At 39.4% G+C, this 15,204-nt stretch overlaps 1 protein-coding gene across 11 annotated transcripts in view; it reads left to right on the top strand.

Annotated features, from left to right (window-relative positions):
* Positions 1 to 1,474: 1,474 nt before the first annotated feature.
* The window catches only part of DTNA (dystrobrevin alpha), a 414,394-nt gene continuing 400,664 nt past the window's right edge, over positions 1,475 to 15,204 (top strand). For 5 of the 11 annotated variants that reach the window (XM_054671758.2, XM_054671764.2, XM_063795599.1 and 2 more), the window contains exon 1: positions 1,503 to 1,711. The gene's annotated coding sequence lies outside the window, so the exon portion shown is untranslated. Of the gene's footprint in view, positions 1,712 to 2,130; positions 2,219 to 15,204 lie in introns of those variants that run through there. The other 6 variants (XM_054671766.2, XM_054671768.2, XM_054671771.2 and 3 more) reach the window with 5 other exon arrangements.

A 15,204-nucleotide genomic window follows, 5' to 3' on the forward strand; every position in this document is an offset into this window, starting at 1 on the left:
TTATCTTGTAACTTAATTCCCCCTCCTTTTCCCCCCTCTTGACTGCTTTCTCTTCTGCCTTTTCTCTGACCATTCTCTCTTTCATACTATTTGTTTTCTTTTTGGGTTATTAGAAGGCTAGTTAGCTGCTGGAGTTCCTTATCTACACTGAACAGAAGCTACCCAAGAGTGTTCCTTCTGGGAAATTTTACGATATAAAACAATCCCCATTTACTGTTTATGTGAGTATGGTGCAAGTGTAAGAGAAGGGCAAGGTTAGACATAATTACCTTGGCCATTTAGAAGGTAGGAGGGTTAATGACAGGTTGAAATATAGGGCACATAGGCAAATGAGATGATTTGAACATGGAACAGAAATTAAGTAAAAAGAAAATAAGTGTATTTTGTACTTTCTTTGTGATAACTCACACCACCAAAATAATAAAGGTTTTTATCTGCAGTCATTCAGTATATGTATCTTGTTTCAACAACTAGATGTAAACTAAAGACAGATACTTATATTAAACTTCTTTCTATCCTTCAAAATGTAGCATAGCTCTTCATATACACCAGGTGAAAGGGGTTTGAATGACATATACAAATTATGAAATTGGTGACTACTTCAGAAACTTTGGCTAAAATTGCTTGAAATTACTATCTAAGGATTTAAACAATGCAATTGGATATAAATGTACGCATATACATGCCACATTCCTCCAAAAAGAAAGAAAATTATATGAAAACGTGAAATTGGAAATATAATACAAGAGAAAATTATATGAAAACATACATATAGTAAGATAAAATAATTTTCAATCTTGGTAACTTAAAAATAATCAACAATGTTTTCATTATTTTCAGTAAACTAAGTATCTGGGAATTGATCATAGTGAAAAAGCAACCTGTGAGTAGCTATGCAATTAATATTTATAGTAAGATACTGACTTATTATGTGTACTTGGATAGGTCATGTTATCTTACTTATGCTTCTGTGTCTCTGAAGTGACAATACTATTTGCCTTTTCATCCACCTCCTCTGCAAAGATGCTCTGCAAATAAATGAGGTAATGTTTGGGGAATGTTTGCAGCTTGGGAAAGAAACCCACTGCATACATCTAAGAATATTCCATATTCAAGCCTTGTATATTTTGCCTCTGTTTTAAATTGAAATTGTACTGTTTAAGTTCTTGGGTTCTGACCAAAATCTGGGTCAACATAAGAGAATAATTATTTTTAATTTTAAATCTGAGTCTCTGTTCCAATCTCCTGCACGTGTGAGGGAAAACTGTAGGAAATAAACAAAGCACATAAATCAAGCTTTGGAAGAGAAAAATCTCTATCTGAAGGATTTTTTTTTTTCAATGACGAGCGTGCCCACTATTTCCCTAGAGGAATATTTCGGTCCAGGAAGGAGGATAGTGCATTCAGCATGAGTGTGTGTGTGAGTGTGTGTGTGTGTGCTGTGCGTGCGCGCCCGCGGAGAGAGGGGCGGGGGAGGCGGATGAGGAGGATGAGATCATAGTTTCAGGATCCTCAGGAAACCCTGGTACTGGCAGCAGCCAGCCTCTGCTGTGCCCACATGACCCACAACTCTGGCAGCGGACCCGGCACTTCCAACATTATTAAATAATAAGAAAGCGGCTCCTACTCCAGGCTCAAAGCTCCCTGCAGACCAATGGACGCCTTCTAAGAGTTTGGCGAGTCAGTGACTGAAGCGCCCGTCCATTCCAAGGTGTGTGCACGGCGTTTTCTTCTTTGACAGCTCCGGAGTGGGGGAGGGCGCGGGGGTGGAGGGGGTCCGTGTGCCGGGCGAGGAGTGGGCGCGAGGCCGGGCTGCCGCGCTGCCCCCGGCCGCCCGGTGCAGAGGAGCCCGCCGCGGGGCGGGAGGTGCACATGACGCGCAGCCCCGGCTGCGCAGGGACCGCAGCCGCCCACGGCGCCGGGGCGCGGACACAGGCGGCTCGGCGCTGGAGCAAGGGCAGGCGCCGCTCACCGAGCAAAGTCAAGAGTGGAAGCGGGCGGAGAGCGCCGGCGGGGGCAGGGATTCGCCTCAACGCCCACTCGTGGGGTTCCCACCTGTGCGCCGGCGCCGGCCGCGGCTAGCGCGAAGCATGTGCCGGGCGCCGCAGCCAGGACTGCGGCGCGGCGCCTCCCCGGGCGGCGGGCGGCGCCTCAGGCCCGCGGGGCGGCGGTAGCGGCTGCTGCAGGATGTCCGGCCTGGGGGCGCGGGGCCGCGCAGGTAAATCTCCACAGCCCTCGAAGGCCTCCGCAGCGCCGCAGCCCCTGCTGCTGCCGCGGCGCCGCTCGGGGGGTGGCTATGGCAGCCGGCTCCTTCGCGTCGCGGGTTGAGTTGTTTTCGTTGTGGTCGCTGCCCTCTTGGTCATCCTCTCGGGCTGAGCTGGTGGGAGGTGGAGTGTCTACCTCCATTAGGGATGATACTCACGTCGGGGAACAGTCTGAGGGGTATTGACTGGGACATCCGCGATGGGTTCCTTTGCAGCCAGCGGCGTCCTTTCGTGTTGCAGTGCACTGCGGTGCCCGGGCCGATGCCTGGGTGGGAGTGGGCTCCGGGATCCGGGCCCCGGGGACGGGGGGCGGCGGGGGCGGGTGGGCACGGGGGTGAGTGTCTTCGGCTTTTATAGCCTGTTGCCCACTTCGAAGTTTTCTGCTGGACAGAGGGCAGGCGGGAGGTTCGTTCTGGTATCCGGAGTGGGAGTTGAAGAGAGGTGTCTGTCAAAAGACCAAAGCCAAAGAGAGAAGAGGGGTGGCGACGGCGAGGCTGGGACTCAGTGGTACCACTCCTGGGACTTGAAGGTAAAACTTTGCTGTTTAGTAGGCTTGGGGTATGGCTTTGGAAAGATAACTGTAGAACTTGGCCGTGAGGGGCGCAGGGGGAGGGGGCAGGGGAGGCGCCAATATTGGATGTGCCTTGCAGTGAAGCCTACCATGCTTTACGTGTATTCTTATTCTAAAAAAATTGTCTTTTGAGTTGATGCTTATGTTTTCCTGTTATATGTCATCACTTGGCATTTAATGTGTTTGTATTTCCTTTTGAACCTCAGAGATACTTGTATTGTTGAAGTGTACAGTTACTGATTTCTTTAAAAAATAATAGTTTTTTTTTTTTCTTTTGCTTATTCCAAAGGTGGAAACTTTAGGAAAAAAGTGTTCCACATGTTCCACGGTTCTATATGGTTTAGATTTATTCACTGTCTTAATTCTTAGACCACCAAGGGGGTAGGTAATGTTATTAAACAACTTTTGCAGGTGAGAAAATCCGGGCACAGAGAGATAAAATAACTTACCCAAGGTCATACATTTATTAAGTGTTAAGAGTCTAGTTGGGCTTTTCATGCGCCCCTAATCAACTCATTATACCTAAAGTCTTCTATACTGACCACATCTTTCTATGAAGATGAGCCTTAATAGGTATGTGCTGCATGTTCAGAACAATTAACTCTTTTTCTACTTTTTCTTCTTCTAACTTTCAATACTAAAATTATGGCAAATAACGTTTGAGTAGTTTCCTTTCACCACAATTAACCAAGTGTCCTACAGTAATTAAAGTTGCATGTCCTACAATGATTAAAGTTGCATTTCACCACAAAGTTGAGATTTTCAGCCGTTAAGATGTATCAGCAAAGTAAATTATTATAAAGCAAATGGCTAAAGCTATATGTTTGTTTGCACTTAATTTTAAATTTCATAGGTTATTAGTCTGTTCTTTGTTCAGATCATGACCATCGTTTTCTTCAGAACACCATCTTGCAGATTTTTGAGGAAGTTTAGTTATATTTAACCCACTCAGTTTTAAAAGAAGAATTGTGCAATTCTCTTTCAACTATCAGTGATTAAAAGCAAGCTGTATTTTAAGGGCATTCGAGTCTGTCATGTCATTTAGCCAATTGTATGTACTTTATACAGAATTGTGTAGCGGTGAAGACTGAAATCAAATTTTCTCATTAGTTCTAAGTTGAAATACTTTTAAAATCTCCACTTGTTTTAAATGAACCGTGATGTGAAGAAAGGTCTCAATGGGGTGAGCTCCAACTTACTTAGAGAATTACTCTCACATATTTAGAGAATTACTCTTCATTTGAGCTTATCATAGAGCTTTCACAATATTCATTTTATTGGGCAGATGTCTCTTAAGTCTTCATCTGTTATTTTTTTCAAGTAAATTTTAATTGCTTCTTCACATAACGAGTTTCAAAATTATTTTGACATTCATAGATTTCCTTTAATTCTCATCTTTCACTTTAATTAAATTCAATATGTATAATTTCAAACTCACACTTACTCAACATTATAAGTAAAAGGAGAGTGGAATCCAACTAAACGGCACGGAAACATGATCTGTGGATATGAGAAAAAATATTTGGCTCTTCAGTAGTTAACCATCCCCTCCCTGCAACACACACACACACACACACACACACACACACACCAGAATTATGGCTACATCTTTATTTTGGGATGCTACAGTGCAGTCCTGTGGTCAGAGTGGTTGTATGCCATCAGTCACAAGTGTTTTTGATATTGAAATTGAATTTGATTTTTCCAAGTCCATTTATATATAGTGTTGATGGTTATCAAGACATAAATCCTGTGATACATGCATATATCCTTTCTTAACTCAGTGTTCCAGTTTTCTAGCGTCTGTTACTTATTTTAGAGACAGCTTGCTACTTTTATCTCACTTGGTAGTTTTGACATGACCTTTTCCTTTCAAGTCCCACACCTCTAGTTTGAAAGAATTGTACTGCTTCTGCTTCTACAGAGCCTCTTTTTTCCAGGTGTGGGGTGCAGGAGTGGGGCTCAATAGTGAGCAGAAAGATCTGTGAGCCCTGACTGTACAGGGGGACAAGTTTTAATAAAATAATTATACCAATAAATGATTACTTGTAAGTTGAGGTAAGTTTCCTGAATGAAAGAAGTTCTATGAGAATATCTATTAAAGGATTCTGGACTAGACATGGAGGTCAGAACAAGATGCCTGAAAAGCCACATATTTGTGCAGGAATGACACGTGAGAAGGTGTGTACTAATTCCAGTAATCTTTTCCTAAATGCTTGCATGTTAATTTTCTGAATTATGTTCTGAATCAGAGATGTGTGTCACTCTAGTTACTTCTGTATTCACCAGGAGACATACTATTTCACCTCATTATCCATCCATGGACATGGGGAGGTTTACAAAACTATCAGTACTTTTTTTAAAGCACATGGAACATGTGCTACCTTTATGTGGTTACTCGCCTATTTGCAAAGAGTTATTTAGGTTTAATGTAATATAGTCATTTTCTTTCTTTTCCTTGGCAACTACTTTCAAACTGAAAGAAGTAGTTCTGTGTGGTTTGGGAGGTTTATTTTGTTGTTGTTGTTTTTGATAAAGTGCCAGGATGTCTCAAAATAGAACTTTAATTGATTTATCACACAGTCCCTGAGATTGTCTCAACTACCCAAAAGAAGAGAAGAGGCTTCATAGTGATGGAGATGATATTGAGTGCTGAAGATGCTGGGGAAATTCATATTAATGAGTTCAAGCAAACATAGGAGTGACTAAATTTATTGAACATGTACTGTATACTGAGCGTCATTCTGTGGTCTCTATATAAATTAAATGACGTACTCTTCACAAAAGCCATGTGAGGCTTGCATATCATTATCTCCATTTTATAGAAGGGAAAAATGAAGCACAACGGGGAGAGTAACCTTAACCACTGTCACATAGTTTGAGATGGTCTTTAAGACAAAGGATTCTGATTCTGTATTTCACACTATTAAATATTGATGTATAATACCTGGCTCAGAATATTACTGCTGAATTAAATTTCCATTGTTGTTGAAAATCATAACACCCCCTAATCTGATGTTTCCATTGTTTAAAAAAAAAAAAAGTGGAAAAAATAGAACTTCCTTTATATGAATACTTTTTGCCCCATATTTTATAGGTGAAAAATATACAAAACATGAAGATATGTGAGTGCTAGACAAAAACAGATGACTAATAGATTAGGAGAAATGTTTCATTATATTATGTATTTTTTAATTCAAAAATGGTAAATTGAGCACCATTTGAAACTATTAACATTTTTAAAATCAAAAGTACAAGAGTATATTAGCATTTCAAATGATCAGGAAAATATCTTTAACAGCTAAAGGTTCTGTGATCATTAATTAATGTAAGAATTTTAAGGCTAGGCGCGGTGGCTCAAGCCTGTAACCCCAGCACTTTGGGAGGCCAAGGCGGGTGGATCACCTGAGGTCAGGAGTTCGAGACCAGCCTGGCCAATATTGTGAAACCCCGTTTCTACTAAAAATTCAAAAATTGGCTGGGCACGGTGGCTCATGCCTGTAATCCCAGCACTTTGGGAGGCTGAAGCGGGCAGATCACGAGGTCAGGAGATCGAGACCATCCTGGCTAACACGGTGAAACTCCGTCTCAACTAAAAATATGAAAACAAAAGATTAGCTGGGGGTGGTGGCAAGACCTACAGGCGGGACCCGTAGTCCCAACTACTCGGGAGGCTGAGGCAGGAGAATGGTGTGAACCCGGGAGGCAGAGCTTGCAGTGAGCCGAGATCACGCCACTGTGCTCCAGCCTGGGCAACAGAACGAGACTCCATCTCAGAAAATAATATAATAATAATAATAATTTAATCACCTAAAAATGATTTATTCCTCAATTTAAAAGTAGACTTATCAATAACTGATGCTCTCACTCTTTTCCAGTGAGAGTTGTATTTAGTCAAGGAATAATAAAAGCAATGATTTATTTTTGAGTGAATGCATGTGGTAGCCTATTTGACAGCAAGTGAAAGCCTAGAACAGTGCCAATACCTGCCCACAGCAACCAAATTGGGTTTTCTGAACAGATTTGATAGTATCAACATGGTACAGAAATCAGAACAGCTATGTGCATATCTTTTCTTGTCACATACCCCAAAATAGACAAAAGTATAATTTCTGCTATCACACATTGCTATAAAAAGTATGCAAACATATAAATCATACTATACATTTATTTTGCATTGCCAAACATAATCTGCATAATTAGAATATATTCAATCAATACTTTTAATTAAACATTTTATTTTGGGATAATTTGAGGTTCATATGCAGTTGTAAGGAGTAATACAGAGATCCCATGGTCCCTTTACCCAGGTTTCCCCAGTGGTAAATTCTTGCAAAATGATAGTACAATATCACAACCAGGATGTTGACGTTGATACAGTGATGAACAAATTCCAGCACCAGAAGGATAATTCCTATTGCTCTTCTATGGCAACACCAACTTGGCTGTAACTACCACCCACCTCCAACCCCTTAATCCCTTGCAATCATTAATATGTTCTCTATTTCTATAATTTTGTCATTGCAAGAATGTTATATAAGTGGAATTATACATAATGGGAATTTTTGGGATTGGTTTTTCCACTCAGCATAGTTTTCTGGAGATTAATCTAGGTTGTTGCATGTCCCAATAGCTTACTGCATTTTATTGCTGAATAGTATTTTGTGGCATACATGAGCTATAGCTTGTTTAACCATTCACCTATTGAAAGACATCTGGGTTTTTTTTTCCAATTTTTTGGCTACTACAACTAAAACTACTATAGACGTTCATGTAAATATTTTTGTATTAATGTATAATAAGTATTAATTTCTTCGGGATAAATTCCCAGAAGTTGCACGTTTACTTTTATAAGAAATTACCAAACTTTTCCAGAGTGGATGTGCCATTTTACATCCCCATCAACAATATATGAGAAATAAGTTTCTCTGTATCTTCGCTGGCATTTGGTGTTATTGCTGTGCTGTATTTTAGCCATTCTGATAGGTGTGTAGCAATATTTCATTGTGATTTCAATTTACATTTCCTTAAGACTAATGATGGTGAACATCTTTTCATGTGCCTATTTGTCATTTAAATATCTTCCTTAGTGAAATGTCTCTTCATTTTCTATTTGGATTGTTTGGGAGTTTTTTATGCTATGTTTTGAGAATTCTTTATATATTCTCAATAATTGTTCTTTGTAAGATATGTGGTTTGCATTGGGAATATTTGTTTGGATTTATTTTGGGGTTACTTATTCTTTGGAAACATATTACATAATTTTACATGCAAATAACTATTGAACTCATAATAGATTGATTCCTCCCACTTTGTTTTTCTTTTTCAAAATTGTTTTAGCTATTTTAATTCCTTTGCCTTTTCATATAAATTTTAGAATTATCTTTAGAATTATCTTGTCTATATTAACAAAAAAGTCTTAATGGGATTTTGATAGGAATTATGTTAAAACTGCTTAGCAGTTTAAGGATAATTGATATTTAATCCATACATGTGGCATGTTTCTCCATTTATATAGAATGTCTTTGGTATCTTTTATCAGTGATCTGTAGGTTTTGGGATTAAGTCTGGTACATATATTACTAGACTTACATATGAATAATTTTTAAGCAATTTAAAATAATAATATATTTTTAATTTCAGTGTTGAGGTATTCAGTGCAAATATATTGAAATTTAACTGGTTTTTATGTTTATCTAGTATCCTGGGAACTCCTGAACTCACTTATTAATTCTATGTGTGTGTGTGTGTGTGTGTGTGTGTGTATAGTTGTTGTTGTTTGTTTGTTTTGAGACTGAGTCTCATTCTGTCGCCCAGGCTGGAGTGCAGTAGCACGATCTATGCCCACTGCAACCTCCGCCTCCCCGATTCAAGCAGTTCTCCTGCCTCAGCCTCCTGAGTAGCTGGAATTACAGGCACCCACCCGCACGCCCAGCTAATTTTTGTATTTTTGGTAGAGAGGGGGTTTCACCATGTTGGCCAGGCTGGTCACGAACTCCTGACCTCAGGTGACCCACCTGTATCGGCCTCCCAAACTGCTGGGATTACAGGCATGAGCCACCACGCCCGGCCAGTTCTATATTTTTTTGACGAATCATAGTTGAGTATGTTAATGAGGTACAATGTGATGTTTCTATATATGTATTCAATGTGACATGTTAAATCATGCTAACTAACAGATTAGCTATGTAGACCACCATCATGTAATCTGAAAACAGAGACAATTTTATTTATTTCTAATCTATATGCCTTTTGTTTCCTTTTCTTGTCCTATTGCACTGGCTAGAACTTCTGGTACTATATAGAATAAAAGTAGAGAGTGCAAGCATCTTTGCCTTTTGCTAATCTTCAGTGGAAAGCATTCAGTCTTTCTGCATTAAGTATAATGTTATCTGTAAGTTTTATGTAAGTGTTCTTTATCGAATTGAAGAATTTCACTTTGATTTCCATTTTTTCCTGAGTTTTAAAAAAAATCACAAATAGGTATTGATTTTTGTCAAATGCTTTTCTTCACCAAATGATGTGATCATATGATTTTTCTTCTTTAGCTTCTTTATATGATGGAGTACATTGATCAATTTTTAACTATTGGACCAGCCTTGCATCCTTGCAATAAACTCCATTTATTCAGTATGTATGATTAATTCTTTGTATGAATTACTGAATTGATTTGCCAATATTTTGTTAAAGATTTTTACATCTGTATTCATGAGGAATATTGACTTGTAGTTTTCTTTTTTTGGTACTGTTTTTGGTATTAGTATCAGGATAATACTAGCTTTATAAAATGAATAGGGATGTGTTCCCTTTTCTATTTTCTGAAAGAGATTACATAGGATTCATGTTATTTTTTTCTTTAAACCTTTGGTAGAATCCTCCAGTGAAATCACCTGGGCTGGGAGATTTCTTCTTTAGGGCGTTTTTGTTTTTAGTTACGGGACTCGATTTCTTTAATATCTATATTAGTGTGCTAGGGCTGACATAAAATACCACAGACTGGGTGGCTTAAACAACAGAAATTTATTTCCTCACAGTTCTGGAGGTTACAAGTCCAAGGTCATGGAGTTGGCATATTTGGTTTCTTCTGAGGCCTCTCTCTTTGGCTTGCAAATGGCTGAGTTCTCACTATGTTTTCACGTGGTCTTTTCCTCAGTGCTCAAGCATCCCTGGTGTCTCTCTGTGTGTCCAAATTTCCTCTTTTTGTAAGAACACCAGTCAGATTGGATTAGGCCCTAAACACACCCTAACAGCTACATTTTAATTTAAGCTCTTTTTGATCTTAATCACTTTCTTTAAAAGTCCTATCTTTAATAGAGTCACGTTTTGAGTTCCTGGGGGCTAGGACTTCAACATATGAATTTGTGGGATGACACAGTAATGATCTGTTTCATATTGTGTGAGTTACTGTAGTTTAAGTTGATTGAGGAATTGTTCCATTTCATTTAAGTTGTCAAATTTATTTGTGTAGAATTACTCCTAATATTTCAAATTATTCTTTGGATGTCTGCATGGTCTTTAGTGCTATCCCATGTTTCATTCCTGATGTTACTAATTTGTGTCATCTCTCTTTTCTGTCAGTTTTGCTAGAGGATTTCAATTTTATTCACTTTTAAAACAACACATTGTTTCATTAATTTTTCTCTATTATTTTTCTGTTTTCCATTTCATTGATTTCTGCTCTTATAATTGTTATTTTCTCCTACTTTTCTTGGAGAAAGATAACAATATCTTTTTCTATATTCTTGACAGGGAGCTAAGATTATTGGTTTGACATTTTTCCTCTTTTCTAATGTATGCATTTAGTGCTATAGATTTCCCTCTCAGTTCTGCTGTCACTGTATCCCATACATTTTTGTATATTGTATTTTCATTTTTATTTAGTTGAATGTATTTTTAAATTTCCTTGAGATTTCCTCTTTGACCCATTGGATATTTAGAATTATACTGTTCAATTTCTAAATGTTTGAAGATTTTTCCTGCTTTCTTTCCATTATTGACTTTTAGTTCGATTCTGTTGTATTCAGAGAACACATGCTGTATGATTTCAATTCTTTTAATTTGTTGAGGTTTATTTTATGTCCCAAAATGTGCTATGCCTTGGTATATGTTCCAAGGGCACTAGAAAAGAATGTATATTTGGCTGTTTCGGGGTAGAGTGTTCTATAAATGCTGATTAAGTCATGTTGGTTGATGTTGCTGTCAAGTTCTTATATGTCTTTGCTGATTTTCTGTCTAGTTTTCCTATTAATGAAAAAGTATATGCCGTCTCCAGTTATAATTGTGAATTTGTCTATTTCTCGCTTCACTTCTGCCACTTTGGCTTTACATATTTTATAGCTCTGCTATTTGGTGCATACGTATTTAGAATTGTTATGTCTTCTGTTATATTGACTTTATTATTAAATAATGCCCCTCTCTGTATCTGGTAGTTTTATTTGCTCTGAAGTCTACTTTGTCTGATATTAATATAGACACTCATTTTTCTTTTAATGGGTGTTTGCATATCTCTTTTTCCATCCTTGTACTTTCCACTGGCCCATATTTTATATTTTATTTGAGTTCCTTGTAGATAAAATATAGTTGGCTCATTTTTTTTTTTTTTTTTGAGAGGGAGTCTCGCTCTGTCGCCCAGGCTGGAGTGCAGTGGTGCAATCTCGGCTCACTGCAAGCTCTGCCTCCCAGGTTCACACCATTCTCCAGCCTCAGCCTCCCGAGTAGCTGGGACTACAGGTGCCCACCACCACACCCGGCTAATTTTTTGTATTTTTAGTAGAGAACGGGGTTCCACCATGTTAGCCAGGATGGTCTCGATCTCCCGACCTCGTGATCTGCCCACCTCGGCCTCCCAAAGCGCTGGGATTATAGGCGTGAGCCACCGCGCCTGGCCTAGTTGGCTCATATTTTTAGTGCACTCTGCTAATATCTGTCTTTTAATTGGTATATTTAAACCATTTACATTTACTGTAAATAATAATACAATACTTTAGTGCTTAAATCTGCCATTTTTTGTTTGTTATCTCTATTTTGGATTTCACTTTTTTTTTTTTTCCTACCATCCTGTTATTTACTTGAGCATTTATAGAATTCCACTTCTATATGTATAATGTTTTTAAGTGTATCACTGTACAGAGTTTGTTTGTTTTTTGAGACAGAGTCTCGCTGTGTTGCCCAGGCTGGCCAGGCTGGAGTGCAGTGGTACAATCTCGGCTCACTGCAAGCTCCATCTCCTGGGTTCACATCATTCTCCTGCTTCAGCCTTCCGAGTAGCCGGGACTACAGGCACCCGCCACCACACTGGCTAATTTTCTTTTTTTTCTTTCTTTTTTTTTTGTATTTTTAGTAGAGATGGGGTTTCACTGTGTTAGCCAGGATGGTCTCGATCTCCTGACCTCGTGATCTGCCCACCTCGGCCTCCCAAAGTGCTGGGATTACAGGTGTGAGCCACCGCGTCTGGCCAGGTATTTTTTTGTTTTGTTTTGTTTTTTAAATCATCACTCTAAGTATTACATCATATACACATAATTTATCACTGGCTACTCCTGTTGTCATTTTATCAATTTGAATGAAGTATAGAAACCGTACCTCCCTTTACAACCTCCACTTATAATATGATTGTCTTAAATATTTCCTGTACATACATTTGGAACCACATCAGACAGTGTTATAATTTTTGCTTCAACAAGCAAAGAAGGAAGGTCTGTTGCATTTATTCATATTTTTTGCTTACCATGTTCTTTTTTCTTGATGTTCTAACCTTTCTTCTTTTATTGTTTCCTTTTTGTTTTAAGAACTTTCTCTAGCCACCCTTTGTGAGCAGGTCAGATCTGCTGGTGACAAAATATTTTGTTTTCCTCTAGCTGAGAATGTCTTGATTTTTCCTTTCTTCCTGAAAGATTTTCACTGGACATAAGATTCTAGGTTGACAGGCCTTTTCTTAAAGCAATTGAAATATGTTGTGTTACTTCCTTTGGACTCTGTGTATTCTGATGAAAATCCATTGTCATTCTAATGGATTTTCTTCTTTGGTAAAGTAGCATTTCTCTCTTGCTGTTTATAAAACTTTTTTGTCTTTAATTTTCATAAATGTGAATATGATGTGTCTTGACATGGATATCTTTGGAAGGTTTTTTAGCATTCAGATTTACTCAGGTGTTTAAATCTGTAGGTCTATGACTTCTGTCAAATTTGGGAAGTTTTCAGCCATTTTTTAGCAATTTTTCAGCCTCGCCCAATTTTTCCTTTCCTTCAGGTCTACAAGACATGAATTTTAGACCTTTTGTTATTGTCGCACATTGTATTGATTTCCTATGGCTGCTGCAACAAATTACCATACAGTTCGTGCCTTACAGAAGTGCACATTTACTTTCTTACAGTTCTGAAGGCCAGAACTCAAAAATCAGTTTCACAGGGCTAACGTCAAGGTGTTAGCAAGGCTGCTTCCTTCTGGAGGTTCTGAGGAATAATCTGTTTCTTTGCTTTCTCTAGCTTCTAGAGGCACCTGTATTCTTTGACTACAATCCCTTCCTTGGATCACTCCAATTTCTTTCCTCTGTCATCGTATCTCCTACTTCACTTTTCTGCGGCCAGATTTAGCTCTGCTCTCTGCCTCCCTCCTTTAAGGACACTGTGATTACATTTAGGAGCCACCTGGATAGTGCAGGCCATTCTCCTTATCTGAAGAGTTGTAGAATAATCACATCTACCAAATCTCTTTTTCCATTCACAGCTTCCAGGGATTGGAGCCATTCTGCTGAATATCTTTGGGAGCCATTATTCAGCTTACCACACACAGGTTTCTGAGGCTTTCTTTCTCTCTCTTTTTATTCTCTAATCTGTTTTCTCTGTTTTTCAAATTGAGTTGTGTCTGGAGTTGGTTCCTTTCAGTGGGTTCTTGGTCTCGCTGACTTCACAAATGAAGCCGTGGACCATCGTGGTGAGTGTTACAGCTCTTAAGGGTGGCACGGACTGAAAGAATGAGCAGCAGCAAGATTTATTGTGAAGAGCAAAAGAACAAAGCTTCCACAGCATGGAAGGGGACCCAAGCAGGTTGCCGCTGCTGGCTGGGGTGGCCAGCTTTTATTCCCTTGTTGCTGCCCACATTCTGCTGATTGGTCCATTTTACAGAGTGCTGATTGGTCCATTTTGCAGAGTTCTGATTGGTAAGTGTACAATCCTTTAGCTAGACACAGAGCACTGATTGGTGCATTTTTATAGAGTGCTGATTGGTGCATTTACAATCCTTTAGCTGGGCACAGAGCGCTGATTGGTGCATTTTTACAGAGTGCTGATTGGTGCATTTACAATCCTTTAGCTAGACTCAGAGCGCTGATTGGTGCGTTTTTACAGAGTGCTGATTGGTGCACTTACAATCCTCTAGCTAGACACAGAGCACTGATTGGTATGTTTTTACAGAGTGCTGATTGGTGCATTTACAGTCCTTTAGCTAGACACAGAGCACTGATTGGTGTGTTTACAATCCTCTAGCTAGACAGAAAAGTTCTCCCAGTCCCCACTCGACCCAGGAAGTCCAGCTGGCTTCACCTCTCAATCCCCTCTCTAAACAGGATACCCCAACAGCTGTTGGGAATTGGGCAATGACCACTCTAGTTACTTCTTGCTGGATAGGGGTGAAGAAGGGGCCCTGCAGTTGTAGTGTCCTCCAGAGGGGAACTCTTTAGGCCAGTCAAAGGGCCAGCAGGTCAATCCAGGGGTCCTTAGTAGAAGTTGTTAGTTGAGCTCATTTGGGGTTCCATTTGTAAGACCATCTGTAGGTTGATGGCCTCAATCCGAGAAGAAACAAATTTCACAAGGAGGTTAAAAATACAGGACCTGAAGGCAAGTAATAGCAAGATGGCTGTCACAGGATCTAGAAAGGGGAGAAGCCATGTCGTCCAACTCCAGAGGTTGGTATAAGAGTTTGAAAGGTGGTGTCTGATTTCAGAAGCCTTTTTGTGTAAACTCCAGGCAGCATCTTATACTATCCCTGACTGGTTAGTGTAAAAACAACACTCTTCCCCTAAGAAGGTGCAGAGTCTTCCTTTCTCAGCAGTGATGAGGTCTAGGCCTCAGCAGTTTTGGAGAGTCACTGCTGCCAAAGAGTCTATTTGGGATTGTAGAGTAAGGATAGATTTTGTTATTTCTTGCAAACTGTCTGAGAAATCCTTTGAGAGTGTGTGGTAGTAGGATCATGAAGTAGATAAACCTGCTATTCCGGTTCCTATAGCAGTAGCCATTCCTAACACTGTAAGTAGGGGTATTAGTTGTATGGTTATGCGCTGATGGACTTGAGCTTTGAGGGGTACTGATACGGTCTTATTTCTGCAAGATTAGAAGTTAGGATAATACATGTTACACTGTTAACTTTTAGCA

This window comes from Pan troglodytes, chromosome 17 (assembly GCF_028858775.2).
Source record: "Pan troglodytes isolate AG18354 chromosome 17, NHGRI_mPanTro3-v2.0_pri, whole genome shotgun sequence".
Classification (NCBI taxonomy): domain Eukaryota; kingdom Metazoa; phylum Chordata; class Mammalia; order Primates; family Hominidae; genus Pan; species Pan troglodytes.